General features: G+C 29.6%; 1 protein-coding gene and 1 long non-coding RNA gene across 10 annotated transcripts in view; one reads left to right on the forward strand and one right to left on the reverse strand.

Annotated features, from left to right (window-relative positions):
* LOC105425295 (uncharacterized) overlaps positions 1 to 15,820 on the reverse strand; it is a 43,205-nt gene that overhangs the window by 13,529 nt on the left and 13,856 nt on the right. The gene's annotated exons all lie outside the window — the stretch shown is intronic.
* On the forward strand, positions 9,734 to 11,423 carry LOC148938186 (uncharacterized). The gene is made up of 2 exons (XR_016141433.1): positions 9,734 to 9,868; positions 10,579 to 11,423. It is a non-coding gene; the product is annotated as an uncharacterized LOC148938186 (long non-coding RNA).

Genomic DNA, 15,820 nt, shown 5'->3' on the forward strand with positions numbered 1-15,820 from the left:
ATAATTAAAATTATGCAATTTTTTAAATTTATTTTTTCGTCACAAAATGTTTCCCTTTAACCTCCTCAAAATATTTATGTATGCTCTTTCATGTATTAAATGCATATTTAACGTTTATATAATATTTGTTATAACACAAACACAATAAAAACAAATTTTGGATTGTATTCATTTATCATAAAAGAGAAAAAAAATGAGAGAGAAAAATGTAAGAAGAGAGAGGGAATTTTCTCTCGTATAAGAAGATATTACATTGCGCTATTTTGAATTATAAAGAAAAGAATCTTTCACGGAAATTTTGGCAGGATCATCGTGTAATTTAGTTTTTATATTATTCTCTTCAAAGTATCTTAATCTTCAAAGTATCTTAAGATTCCAAACAGATTGTATTTTCCTAAAAGACAGCTTCAGATGACAAAGATGTACCATGACAAAATTTTGTGCAATCTACAATAGCATGAGATAGAAATTATTGCAATCACTTTGTTTTTAAAGAACCTCATGTCTTTTCTCAGCTATTTCAAGAATCAACAAAAATCTCTCGTTGACTCCGAAATTGTGAAACATTATTAAATTTTAAATACTTTCAAAAATTTATAAAAGTAATCTTAGAAAATATAAATGTGAGATAATTCAACGCTTATGAAAAATCTTGAGAAATATTAAATATGTAATACAATAATATTTAAAATACGTTATCTCTTTTGTTATTAGAAAACGTAATACAATATGTTTGTCGTAACATCGGTTAGACTAATTACACGATAAATATAGTTAGCATAAGCCACCAATGTGCGTATTGCGTTTACGTACGCAGGATGTATGTAACGTCATTGTGCGAACAATACCTCAACTTCGAGTGAGCCACCGGTTTTGGCACGTTGTAATAATTATCGCGTTTCAGCTGCCTGCCCGTATGCAATATCAATCCGGTGGATTTCGGCATCCCATAATGGTCGACAAGCTGAGCCAGCTTAATTTTGATAAGTTTGCAGATTACAAATGTCAATCATAATACTCGTGCAATAATGATACACAGTTATGTGAATTAGATCAAAATTTTAACATGCTATCCTATATACATGTATATATATTTGTGTGCGCGTGCGCGTGTTCTTATGTGTTTTTAGAAAATTAAATATGCAATCACGCACGTGACGCACTTACGAATAAAAATACTTTATATAAATATATAATATCATGTAGTAATTATGCAATCATAGTTCTTCACCATTATTTTGCATAATAAAGTAAAAAGAACGAAATGTGGAAAACCATGTTAAAATTACGCATATTTATTATGCCCCTCTACTTGACAGCTACGGTTACGTATAAAATCAGACAATAGTACAAAAATAAAACGGAACAGATGTATCAGAGTTTCCACACTAAACTATTTGCGATAGTATTGTATAGATGCACTCTCTTGTTTGTAAAATATAGAAATAGAACTGAAGACGAGTTAGCAACAGAAAGAGTTTTGTTAATCTGTGTATCTTTATAACTTTCATTATTTTATTTTTAAATTATTTGTTTAAAATTTTTCAGAAACATATCTTTTGTTAGATTTAACTAAAATTAAAAATAAGAATTTATTATTTATTATATTTTAGAAATTTAATATATACTGTATATTTTATTGCACTTGTATATTTAACATGTATATGTATTAAACGTCATATATTTCTCAAAACATGTTGATTTCAACAAACCAAGTTTAAAATTAAACTTTATACATACCAAAGTTTGTTTAATTAATGGCTTACTGAAATACTTCTCGCCAACACTCGGCATATATATATATTTACATCGAAATTGCATCTTGTTGCAGTACATATCTATTGTAATTAACATGCATCCTCTAGAATTATTAGATTTCTGTGCAATACACAACATACCGTGAACAAAATAATTAATTCAATTACTATAATTTCTGCCAGTAATAATAATAATAAAATTCCATCTTTTTTAAACAAAATACCATATATCAAAACAAGTCTTTCATATCATACATTACAACAAAGATATAAAATTATTTTCAAGAATATATCTGAAATGAAAGATTAAAATGATAAATTTTTATAGACCTGTAATATATTTCTAAGATTTTCCATCTTATTTTCTGCTTAGCGATATCCAATTACACGACTTATGTATATGCAAGCACATTGGAAAATATCCATAAAACTTCAGAAATGAACAAGCAAGCTTCTTACCCTTTTCTTTGTCAGTGACAAAGTTATTTCGAGCAAATAGATATAGTATAATATCTCAAAGCTGTCCTTTTCTTTAGTAATCTTGCTATAGGCTAGAATGATATTTTATTTTCCGAAAAATATTATAAATTCTTCATAATTATTAAATATGATATAAGTAATGATAACTAAAATCTAAATTCCAAACTTATTTAAATTTTTGTTGCATAAAAATAATTTCAAAGTTTATCTTGTAAAGCTTATCCTCCATTCGTTTCTATATTATTATATAATTCTTTTTAGGAGTAGAATAAAACACTTTCTTTAAATAATTCGCAAATTTGTACGAAAAACAATTTATTTCAATAATAAAGAAATAACATTGTATAGGAAATTTTCAGATATTTCTTCAACAAAGCATAAAAACGATCATACTCTTTACGTCAATGTTTTATCATTCGTATAATATATTTTTCAAGAACATAGCTGATATTTAATCTCACTAACAAATTATTTAATGAAAATATAATTCCTCGAAAATTTATATATTAAAACGTCGAAATTAAAGCAAAATATTTATTTTTTGCGATAAGGTTTTTTAAAATTCTTCTGTATTTTAATTTTCTGCTTTGTTATCTCTTTGTGAAGAATAGAATAACGCGCCTTTTGATGTGAAAGGGAGTTTCGCAAATTTATCGGAGATACAATTCAATTATTCGCAAATTCACGTTAAACCAAAGTCCAATATCGCTTCAGCGAAGCATGAAGGTGATGCTTTTCCCGACGATTTCACGTCAATATACTCCCAGAATTAACTCGTGGAATTAACGAAGATTGTAACTCGGCATTGTGAAAAAATTTTTAACAACGTAAAGGGTAATAGTATGAAACTTCTCGCATTTGAGAAAATCCTTGATTAAGTTTTCCAGTATGTCGATGGGATCGTTTACCACAGCTGTGACATCAACTTTTCCTATAATTAAATTTAAAGATCACCGACTACATTAAATATTCGTAATTCCTTCGGCATAAAATAAATAAGTCAAAAATGAAAGTTGATTTCCTGTTCTATAGTACTTCGTTACTCTGTAATTATTGAACATATATATATATATATATGTGTATATATTACAAAGAGAGAAAATACTACGTTATCAGATTATAATGTCAATATCGCGAGATAAAATTCAATATTATTTCACTAGTTATTAGTTTTTCAACAAAATATATTTAAATACAGAAATTGTTCTAGATTAAATAAAGTATTTTTAAACACGAATGAATAGGAACATGATGCATTCATAATTAATGATACGACCAGGTTACACGAATATTTACTCTTAATTCCAATACAATTCGAAGTAACGATTTCATCACGCACGAGACGATTGTAAAATAAAATCTACCATGATTTCCCAGGTGTGTTTCATTTCGATGAATCCATTTCGCTACGCGTAACAACGGGTGGTTACAATGGCGATTGTCTCTTCGGCTCCGATGCCAAACAAAAGAGTTCGTTTTTTCATTAGCAAAGCCACTAAACAAAAATGTCGGATTTATCGAGTGACGCTAAAAGTAGAAATGCTTTATTCCAAAATCGATCAGCCTTGAAATTCAATTAAAGACGAGGATTTCGCCGTTGAATAAGCCATCCATAAAATAGATTTTGTCCATGCTGATTTGCAGTGATTATCATTTTGACACGTGCAGAATATCAATTCGCACGTTGTTTAATTGTTTCAGATTCATGCTACCGACTAATAGGATTATCGAACTTTATTTTTCAGATTCATCAAAAATAATATTTACATATTAAAATACATAATAAAAACATATTTTCAAAACTTAAGTAAATTATTAAAAATAAGATTTATAACATTACTCTAAATTTTATTAATATTTTTATAATCATTTATAAATATTTTTATTAATTCTATTAACGCTAAAATAAATGCCTTTTATAGAATTTACTATACTGATGTTAAAATCATATATCGTTCACGTACAAGTTCTAACAATAAATCATTCGAGCAATAATTTATAATTGGTAATTGGAACGGAACTTGATGTAACTAAAAGGGTGCGCGATGGTTAGCATCTACCGTAATTCTCTGCTAAGCTCGCCGATCCGTAATAGCAGTATGATCCAAAAAGGTTATTACTATGAAATCCTCTGGACCGAATGGATCATACGATCGCTAACGTCCGTGACCCGAGAGGGTCGTGCGGTTGTCGAAATCTATGGCCCGCGAAGGTTACAGGTCGTTCCATGTCAAAAAGCAAGCATGAGTCGAACTTTTATGTCACAAATGACTTGTGTCGAAAATATTGCACTGGATAAAAGCTGCGAATTTTTTGGGAGCGGCGTTGAGTAAAATGTACAGCAAAAGCTTTTCAAAATATCAAACGGCAGATTATTTTTTTTTTTTTCGAACGATCTTCGAGCTCTTCCGGCCAGCGATGCAAAATACACGATACGTGGTTCGCAGGAGCGCGCGATAACGAATTATTAAAAAATTTTATTCTCGCGGGCATTTCAGCAAGTGGTCAAGCGCATGTTACACATTCAACAAAAATAATTAAATAAATAAGATATATTTATGGAAATGCGTTACGTAATTCAAGATGCAGATACTAAAGAGAACGCTATTTTAACGTTTTCATTTTCTCGTGAAGGAAAAAGAGAAATGTACCTTTGAGAATTCTATCATAACGGAAATGTTCACCATGCTCAGATTACAAATTGATTGCGTGCTCCCTACGCGTGTCGGATTAACTTCTTTGATACGTTATTTTTAATACAAATTAACTATGAAAAATTGTTACTTATTATTGTTTTACGTAATATTATTAATTCTCATTTGACTATAGAACAAAAAAATACGTAATAACAAAACGAAGTGTTTAAAAGAAAAGTAATGTAAAATAATTAATAATGTTACGTAAAAAACTCATCATTTGATAATAATGATGATTGTAGTCCTGTTATCGAGGATTGTTTTCTCATTCAAGAAACGAGTATGGCTTTCGTAGGTTGCCGTAGGCGTCAAATTAATTATGCCTCCTATTAATGGCATTGGCCGCTTTCGACGCATTCGATGCACTGTATGAACTCTGACCCGAGGCTCGTATTAAGAGTTTTCGAGCATAAATCCGTATTTCAACCAAGAACAATTCGTGGTAGTTGCTATGCTTGGCACACTCGTATAGACAGATACGTATGGATATGCGTGTTTGAACATGCCGAAGTAGAAAGACAGAAAGAGAGAGAAAAAGAAGAGAGACGGTAAAGGAAAAGGAGAAAACAAGCACAAATATTTACCTCGTTTATTTGGAGAGGCGTGGAATCGTATCGGCAAGAACGGAAAATCTGCATGATATTTTAAGCTTAAAGATGAAATAGCAGTTGCTTAAAAAAATTTTCTAAATTTCATCAATGTTTAATTATAAAAAAATCCTGTTTGCATTAAAAAATTTTAGATTTATTTCCCAAGAGATTTAAATTTTATAAATATTTTATGACAAATCAATTAAACATATAAACTGTAGGATGCGCCTAGCGCACGTCTGTAATGTCTAGTAGATATATAATTCTATATATTTATGTATATAATTCTATAAAATACATTAAGTGTATTTTAAAAAATATACTTAATGTATTTTTGCTTATTTATTTTCATAAGATAATTAAAGTTGAATTACCACATTTATAATCTTCTCTTTTATTTAAGAATCATGTAAAACTAATTAAAAAAATATATTCACACAAAGGATTAATGAATAATTTCAAAACAAATTAATAATAAATGATTGAACAAATAAAAGAATTTTTCGTAAAAGCAACTATAATAAAAATCTCTTTTAATGTTTTTACGTTAAAAATATTTCTCTTTCGACTTACATTTCGCATACAAGCCAGCATGCCAGCCGTTGCAATAAAACTGAGCTTACAATGAACACCAACAAAGTCGCGACTATTTTGAGAGACACCAGCGATGTTATTCCCTTCGTAACCAAGTTGGGATGTTCATGAGTCAAAAAAAATGGAAGATGATAAAACAAAATAAATGGAGCTGTACACATAATTATCTTTACACATCGAAGAAATCATAAATAAAATTGTTCTTGTTAAAAAAGCTATTGTCTTGAAGCTACAGAATAATGTTGTAAAATATTAAAATAATAAAATTTGATATCTGAAAGATATTAGAAAATTTTTAAATTAATGAGATAATAGATTCCTTAAAAAGTTTAATATTCGTCTTTCTTTGGAAAGAATTTCAAGGATTTATTAATTGATGATCTATATATTATAATAATTTTACTATGAAATCTTTTGCGATACAAGTATGTCTGCATACATATATTAAAAAAACACATCGCTATAACAGAAAAGTTTATCACATGCAGTTTATCACTTGTAAATACTTTCGAAAGAAAATTCACAGTTAAATATTCACGTATCAAAAAATAATAGCTTGAATAATTATATTTCTCGATCGTTAGCCAACCACAGTCAGCCTTGAAATTCATCGTCTGCGTCGTAATACTCTTTTGGACGAAATCCATAATAACATCAAATCCTCTAAGTTAGAATCCATCTGAGTCATCAATGATGATTACAAGAAGTGTAGAGTAAATCGACGAGAAAAATGATGCTGTGAATCATTATTTCTCGGAAGAGAAGAAAAATGATTGTAAGATCTCTTAAATCGATGATTTCAGTAGCCTGAATTATATAATTTTTTATTATAATTAAATAATATTAAATATATAATATTAAATTATAAGATTATCGAAGTAAATATTTAGATTTTTCCAAACATGAATAAAAAGATGATGATGCGATTATTAATTTGCTGATGCAAAGAAAGCTGCAAATACGTGATATGAATCATTCTCCAGATTGAAAAATGGTTTCTTATTCTTATTTGATAAAATGTACATTTCACGTGAACCACGAACGCATACCGAAAAAATTCAAAGTTATCATCAAACAAATTATTCTTTAAAATATTAAAAATTACTTTGTTGCCTCAAAAAATAAAATAACACCATATAAATAAAATTTTTCACAAAGCATTAATTTCAATGTATCATAATCACATTTCTTTTCTCGGACTAAAAATAAAAAACTTTTGTTAGAAACTGAACTTGACACTTTTTCCCGAGACATAATAATGTGTTGTTTTTGCAAAAAGAAAGACTTTCTTGAATGAAATAGCTTTTTCACCGAGAACTTGGACTGAACTTTATCTAATAAATTCTGTTTATAAATTCTTCGAAATGTGTGATAAGTATTTCCGTGCACTTTTATCGCGCGATAAAAACGCACGAATAAAAATGTGGAGGAGGAAAACTGATTGTCGTTGTCTCGAACCTGTAGATGACTTTCCGGAAAATTGTTCGCTGTATTACACAATATCCGTGTGCCATTAAATTTTAAGCACACCGAAATCGCCACCGTGTGAATAGAACATCTCACGTCGACGAAAGCGTTAGATCCGCAAACTCTGCGGGTGCAGTTTAATTCCCATGGATTTGCCACAGTAATGGCCGTTTAGCGCAGTGTTTTCCATTCTGTCGACCGACGACGCCGTAACTTTTCGTCATTATTCAATGCAATAGCAGCTTATCCGCGAACTTTCCTTTCGCGAAAAGCGTAACAATGCCGCGGCAAGTGCGTGCTTATTTATCGAAATGATTCTTACAACACACATGTATATTAATATATATATATGTGCATACGTTATTTTAAAAATTCTTCATATTTAAAAATATATCCAAATCTATAAAAGAAAAATACATATTTGTTAGAAATGTTTTAGAAACGAAAATTTAGAACTTCTCTGACATTTTTATAAATTATGTCCATTTAAAGATAAACGTTTCTGTAAATAGCTTTAAATACATATAAGATTCGTAATATTAATATATAATACATCAATTATAAAATAGCGTAATTATAAAAAATGAAAAAATAATTAACTTCTCTTATCAAAGAATATTTATTATTGCGATACAATTTCAAAATAATTGATGTACTTTATTTATAAAAAAAAGAATAGAAGTCATTTATGTAATACTTTACTCTTGAATTGATCTTAATTTCGCTGAAATTTCCTATGTCGAACTTTTATAGAAACTCACATAATTTCTTCTGTAAAATCTTATTGAGACAAATAATATATTTCTCACAATTTTTAACAATACAGCATCTTTTAGCAGTAGGACGGGGATTCCATTCTGTATTGACGAGTTATATTGTAAAGTGAGTGAGTAAATCCTGAGCCATATAAAAATAGACTAAGGTTTATTAGCTTCAAATTAAATATCGAAATCTTAAGCTTTTGACATTTATCAATAAAAATCTAGCATAAATAATTACAGTGTGCTATTTTGTCTTTCTTCCTTCTTCAATATATAAAATATTGTTTATATTTTATTATTTATCAAGACATATCAAATTTATCTTCACAAAAATGCTGCAAGAATTTCTACTATTTTAAAATAAAAAGATTTGCAAATTTATATTAATCTAATCAAAATATGAAATAAATTTTAATAGCTTATCATGGCTTATATATATTTTTATATATATATAAAATTTCCTAGGGTTATAAATCCCTATATGTATATTGTAAAGTATTTACTATTTTAGTATTTACTATTTAATATTTATTACATTTCTATAAAATTCATTTCTATTAAAAATTCATTTTAATATTTATTCTAGGAAACTTCATTTATTTCAATCAACGATTATGATAAATATAAAAAATTGCATAACAGAATTATATTGAAAAATACTGCATAATTTATATTTATGAGATACTTAATAAACATGAATCAGGTAAACGATTCTTTAAAAGAGAAATAGAAAACAAATAAAACTACATACACTAACATTTCTAACACAGTTAGCTAACATTTCGAACACAGTTACACATGTTATTGTGTCCTATCAATACATAATAACCCAACAGAATTTTATATATATATATATATATATATATATATTTGTTGTGTACACAATACATGTTAAAATTTTACAACAAAAATAAAAATACAGAAAATATATATTACTAATCAAAATGCAAGAGTTAAGAAAGTTATCATTTAAAACATATTTCGTTCGTACATCTAAATATGTTATTGGTAATTTCCCAGTAAAAAAAATTCACATGTCTGATATCATAACAATTACGTAAATGACATTGTTGCAATCAATTATAGAAGATAATAATAAAAAATTTAATAAATTGAACTTTTCCTTTATTTTTCTTCGATTATATATTCTTGTTATCACTTAAAATTTCATTTTATAATATTATTTTTGAAAACTGACGAGTAAGTGAAAAATCGTGGTCGATCATCCGTGGCACGTTGTCATAAAACGAAGAGCATTGACTCAGCATTGCACCTACATTGCACCGATCAGGATTCCATGAATATTTCGCATCGTAATTTTTCATGTTTCCCCCGCTGGTTTAGCTCTTGCCACGTGATCATAGACTTTCCCTCTCCGCCATCGCGTTACCAGTTTAGAATAACCCGAAGCTCCGACGTTCTTACCATTCGCAAGTTCGATCTCGGGTGATCCACGTCCATTGTTGTATTATCTCCGTGAGCCCGATTGACATTAAGAGCACCAGTTATGGAAGTTGCCAAAGGTAATTTTGTCAAAGTAGAGTTTACATTTGCCTCAAAATATTGCTCTATTAAAATTCTTAGAGCTACGCTCAATTATTTTTTATTTAGATTGCACTCTTGCATTTTCAATTTAAAATATCTTCTACGCTTCGCACTTTGCGGTACTTTAATTCTCGCAGAATTAAAATTAATGATATTCGACTATCAAATCAAACAAGCTTTCTACTTGAAAATATGTAAAACAACAAATTCGTGCACTAAAATGAAAAAGATTATAATAATCGATGTAAATATTTTTTCCATACAAAGTTATATATTTTTATAGTAACATCATCTATTTTATTTTTATTTAAATGTTTTGCATAAAATCTATAACATTATTAATTTCTACAATTTAATAATTATTAGTGTTTATTTAGTGTTTATAAAGTAACAATTATCAACTGATTTACCAGTTATATTCATCTGATACGCTTATTAACTAATGTATGTATCATTTCGCGGAATTCCTATATTATTATTATTTGATGTTTGTGACAATTTATATTCCGTTTTCGTTTTAATATAATATCAACTAAATTATTAATTTTAATCAAGATTAATTAATGTGTTAATTACAATCTGCTAAATATAATGTGCCATAAATGAAACTCAATCAGTTTTCAATACAAGTTATTCGAGAATCTTCAGTGACGATCCAACCAACGAAAGTAATACAATATTCTTTCAGCAAACGACTCGACCAGCAGTCTCGTCGAACAATCGATGAATGTAACGTCAGCGACGAAATCCGTCTCGACATCAAAAAATGTACAGAGCGTTCAAACAAAATCAGTCATGGAGTCATCGACTTCAATTAAATCCGTCACTTCGTCATCTACTAGGTCCCAACAGTCAATGGAGTATGAGGAGACAGTCGAATACAACGATTAGTGCGATTAAACTAATGTAAATCCCTCTGAAAGATTCAGAATGATGAATTCGGCTCGATTTGATTCGTCGTGTGTTGAAGGATTTACTTTCAAATAAAAAAAAAAATATTGTTACGGATGCTGCTTGATTTGATCAATCCAATTTGTTTGTTGAAGAAATTTGTATATCAAGAACGGTGGATTATTCGTAATTATGGGTTTCAAAGGAAGATTAATGATGAAATTCCGCAAAATATTCTCCGATTCGATCTCGCAGATTAGGGTCGATGATCGTACGGGGATGAGAAAGTCGAACTGACGGGTCAAGGCGTCCACTCGTCAGGGTTGTGCACAGAAATAACGTGGTACCGCATGCAGAGTCGCGCCATGCGATGACGAGAAGAAATACGACGAGTCAGAAGAGACGAATGGAGCGGAAGAAATTGAAAACGTGCGCGAGGAACGCTCGTAAACATCTGGCCCTCATCCAATCGATGTGGTTCGTCGCCAAATAGTAAATCCGTCCCTTCCTTTTTCCTCCAAAAATTTTTTCCGACCGACCATGTCGCTGTCCATCTTTTCAGTACGCAAATTGCTCAGGCATGGTCGCATCTCAACACCTCACTCATTTATCTTTATATAATAAAATTTGTAAAGGACTGCTCTCACGTTTATTTATTAACCCCTCTTCTTTCACTTTAATTATACAATTTAAAATAATTTGCCAGCTCTCTGTCACACACGTGTATGCTACGCAAATTAAAGATATTATTAGAAATTGCTCCTATTCCAATGTGCGTACTCGTAAAATATATATTTTCAAAATATGTGCATATACTTTAATTATCTAATTTAGATAGTAAAAATTTAATATTATCAACATAACTTATCGAGTATATTATTTCGAAAGAAAGAAAAAGATTGAATACATTTATGTAGATTATTAAATTATATTTAATACAAAACTGAAAAAAATGTACACACGATATGGAAATTCTACTCGCGACATTTGTCATAAGCATTTGTCATATTGCGAACAATAAAGCGGCTTATGACATTATTAACATTACATGCCAGTAATGCTAATGCTGAAAAGATTTAAAAAGAAAATCATTGCAACTTTTACCCCCATGTATTAAAATATCACGTATCATTTCTCTCGTATCATTTCTCTTTTCCTTCTCACTGTATAGTACTAAACTAAGCTGACACGTGCGATTACGACTCGACAGCAGAAGGAAGAGCAAAGGAAATACGATTTAAGGGAAGGCGGATATCGAGGATAACAGAACAAGGGAGGGTGAACGATAAAAAAGAGCCGCCGGGCAAGTCGGCAGGGGTGACACCCTCTAAGATTAAATAGCGCTTCCAGAACTCTGCGGGATAGCGGGATATGCAATAAGCGACAGTGAAAGTTTTAGAGTCACGCTAAGTTCGGCGTAACGCAGAATTCGCAGCAGATAACTGCCTCCTGTCGAAGGGAGAGAGTGCAGATAGAGGGTTAAGATCTTGGCACGGTGGTCAGGGAATTTCAATATCCTGTCGCTCAGGCAAATGGAGCAAATATACTTGTGGAGATATGGGATTTCTCGAGGATTCTCTGCAATTGCGAAACACAAATCGAATAATTCACAGGAAGCATTCAGTTCCATATTACTTTTATTTTTTACGATTAAAAAACAGTTCCAAAAATCCATAAAAGCTGGGGAAAAATGACATCCCTTTGATCATGTAATATTTATCGTGACCAAAGAGCAATACTCATAGCAGATAAATATTTTACACGGGATCGCAATTTCATTTCATAAATCTATGATTATATATCTATGATTGATCACTCTAATGTTTACCTTATATAAAAAAATTATTAATATAAATTAATGTAAATTAAATAATAATACAATTTTTAAGAGAAACATTCTCAAATTATATTTATTCAATTTATATTTTATCCTATAAAGCCTAAAATATCAAATTCATTGTTGCAATTTATTACAAAAAATAAAAAAGATTTCTAATATGTATATATATTTAATTTTAATCTGCGAATCTGTCTTTTTCTCTTTCTCTTTCTCTCCTAATTCACTCAATCACAAAAGCGTAACTGAAGCTGATTTAATCGAGATGAATCGCTTACAGGAATCCTCGCAAAAGCAGGTCACATACATCATTTAGACATCCTTCCATTCAGAAATCCTGCACGAAATAGAAAGGAAAGAAATAGAAAGTGAATTGTCAGTGACTCGTCTTATTTGACGCGAGAGGTCATCTTTTACGTGACCAAATATTTGGACGACAGAAACGAGATGACATTTGCGAAGCATGAAATTCGTTTTAAATTAAGGCACATGGGATCTTTTACAAAAATAGATCTTTGCGCTTGGTATATTAGGTATTTCATCATAAGTTAGCTTGTACAAATTTCAAAAGTCAAGAGTGTATCTGAAAAAAATTCCTTTTAGCTAAATATATTATAATTTTTTCTATTATTTGTATTATTTATTCGCAATATAATGAACTATGCAAATAACTTGTGAATACAATTTTATAGGATAACACATACTTTGAACATCAAAGGAAATCCGCTAACAAGGTATCTATCACTTGTTCTCGAATGCATATAGTTAATCCATCATAATACGTTATAGCTCGACAAGATTCTTGTTTAGGTGAGTGTATAATAAAAGCAGAGTACATCAGATTACAGATTAAAGAAACATCGAACAAAGATGAGATCGATCATTCAAAATACCGAACAGCTATAATAAGCTTTCAAATATCAGTTTATTGATCAAAGAAAAAACAATAAAGATAAGCGACAATTTTGCTAATTGCAAAAAAATATATAAACCTTATTAACTTCGTTTTTCTAAAGTTTATTTATCGAAGAACCTTTATCACACTTGTAGTCTTCTATCGGTGTATCGAAATGTTGCTGTACAATAAATATCCCCCGCGCGTACACGGATCTCTATTTCTCTTATCGTGGGGATCAAGGGCGGATTACACTGTTTTCGGATATTTACGTGATGTTATTTAACAAAACTTTATCGCAGTACTAGATTTCGTAGCTCAAAGATCTACAAATCTCCTAAAGAAAAATAACTGTGATACAAACAACAAAAGTTATCAAAACTTCAAAGTAATAGATCAATAATGACGTTCCCTCATTATAAATTTTAAAAATATAGATTTAGAAAATTTATCTTAAAAAATATTTAAAAGATTATTATAAAAAATAAGCTATTTAAAAATATAAACGTTATATAAAATCTTCACTTTTTTAAATATAAAAATATTCTTGATAATGTATAAAATATATATCTTTATGAAGTTTTTGGAAGACAAGTCTAGTGACAAGTTTTCATCACATTACTTCTTTTTTCTTGCGTATTAATATATAAAATGATATAAAACTGTACCTGATTAGAAGGGTCTACTATATAAATCAGTACATTCCGCTTTTTTGGCAGCAACTCTTAGTAACTTTGCTCTGTCATCAATCAATTACTGTGTATTGTCTATCAACCAAACTTCTATGTTCATGTAATCAATATAATGATTCGCATATGTTACGCTACAACATGTAAATATAATTGTTATAAAAATTTGGATATTTTTTAAATTTTTTAATCACTTAAATATAATTTCTATTCATCAATAAATGTAATAATATAGATTTAACGCCTTTAATTTTATTTATTTAAAAAACAAAATTATAGTATTGAAAACTTATATTATTAATTCCTTATTATATAAAATATAAATAAAAAAAACATATTTTTAAAACTGTTATTATTTTTTGAATTACTTAATTTTATAAAATTAATTTTATAAAATCAACAAGTCAACTTTTAAATAACAAGATAGAAGATAAACCTTCTTTAGAGAGGATCACATTTACATATTTTAAGCACCGGTATCTTAAAAGAAAAAATTGAAGTCTCCGAGGTTTCAAGTTCCCGAGCGACATATTTATATTGTCACAGTGCTTCGTACGCGTGAAAAGGTTTTTCCAATTCATGGGAGCGCATTTGTGACCTTTGCAGTTGCAGCTTATTTATAAGAGTTATTCCGTTCCCGATATGATTCGCAAATAAAAATAATTCGACGGCAGAACGAGCTGAATTCTACGTGCAATTTATGCGTAACTTGGTAAAGCGGTCCGCTCTCTAACTGGCATCTCACTTCGTTTAATTTGCTAAGTGGGGAAACATTAAAATTTAAGTGTCGGAGATTTATTACGAGAAACGTCGGTGATGGTGCTCGGGAAATAAGAAGTAAATTGATACGCACGATTTAAACTGGAGCGATTGAAATTAAATTGAATAAAAAGTTTATCGCAGAAGCAGCAATCTGTCTGTTTATTTCGCTTCGCGAGTTAAGCTCGTTAAAATTTTCATAACGATGCATATGATTTTCGACGAAAACATGTAAATTGTAACATGTAAATTTGTAAACACTTTATTATAAAGTGTTTACAAAATTCATATTAAAATAATAAATTAACAAAAATTATTTACCTATGTAAATGTTAATATAATTAATATTCCAAGGCTCTAATAAAAAAATTTGCGATATAATTAAAAGTAAAATAAGTTTACGATGACTAAGACTAATATAATTTTGAGATAGTTTTGTATAGTATTGTATATTATATACAGAGATAAGAAGAAACTTTGCTGATCCGCCGTCTTTTTATGGCAAAAAGAAATTAGGTCTACCTAACAAGATCTTGCAGAATTAAACGCCCCCAGTCCGAACTCTCAAAAAATTTTCTTTCACCTTCGTTTCGCTTGCGTGCTTCTCCAAATTGGTAGCAACAAACAAAGAAAAGGGCAGAGAAAGAGAGACAGAGGGAGAGAAAGAAAAGAGAAAGAGAACGGGAATGGAAAATAAATCGAAAGGTGCGGCAGAAAATGTTTGCGAAAAAATATTTTGTCAAAGGTGGTATCACGTATTTGGGATTATTATGTCTCCGTATCAATTCTCTGTTGACGCTTTGGAGCTTCTTTTTGTCAATGTACCTTTCTCTCCTTATAATGGTTTTTTTCCCCTCTT

Source organism: Pogonomyrmex barbatus, unplaced genomic scaffold (genome assembly GCF_055798465.1).
Source record: "Pogonomyrmex barbatus isolate J1 unplaced genomic scaffold, ASM5579846v1 scaffold1, whole genome shotgun sequence".
Lineage (NCBI taxonomy): Eukaryota > Metazoa > Arthropoda > Insecta > Hymenoptera > Formicidae > Pogonomyrmex > Pogonomyrmex barbatus.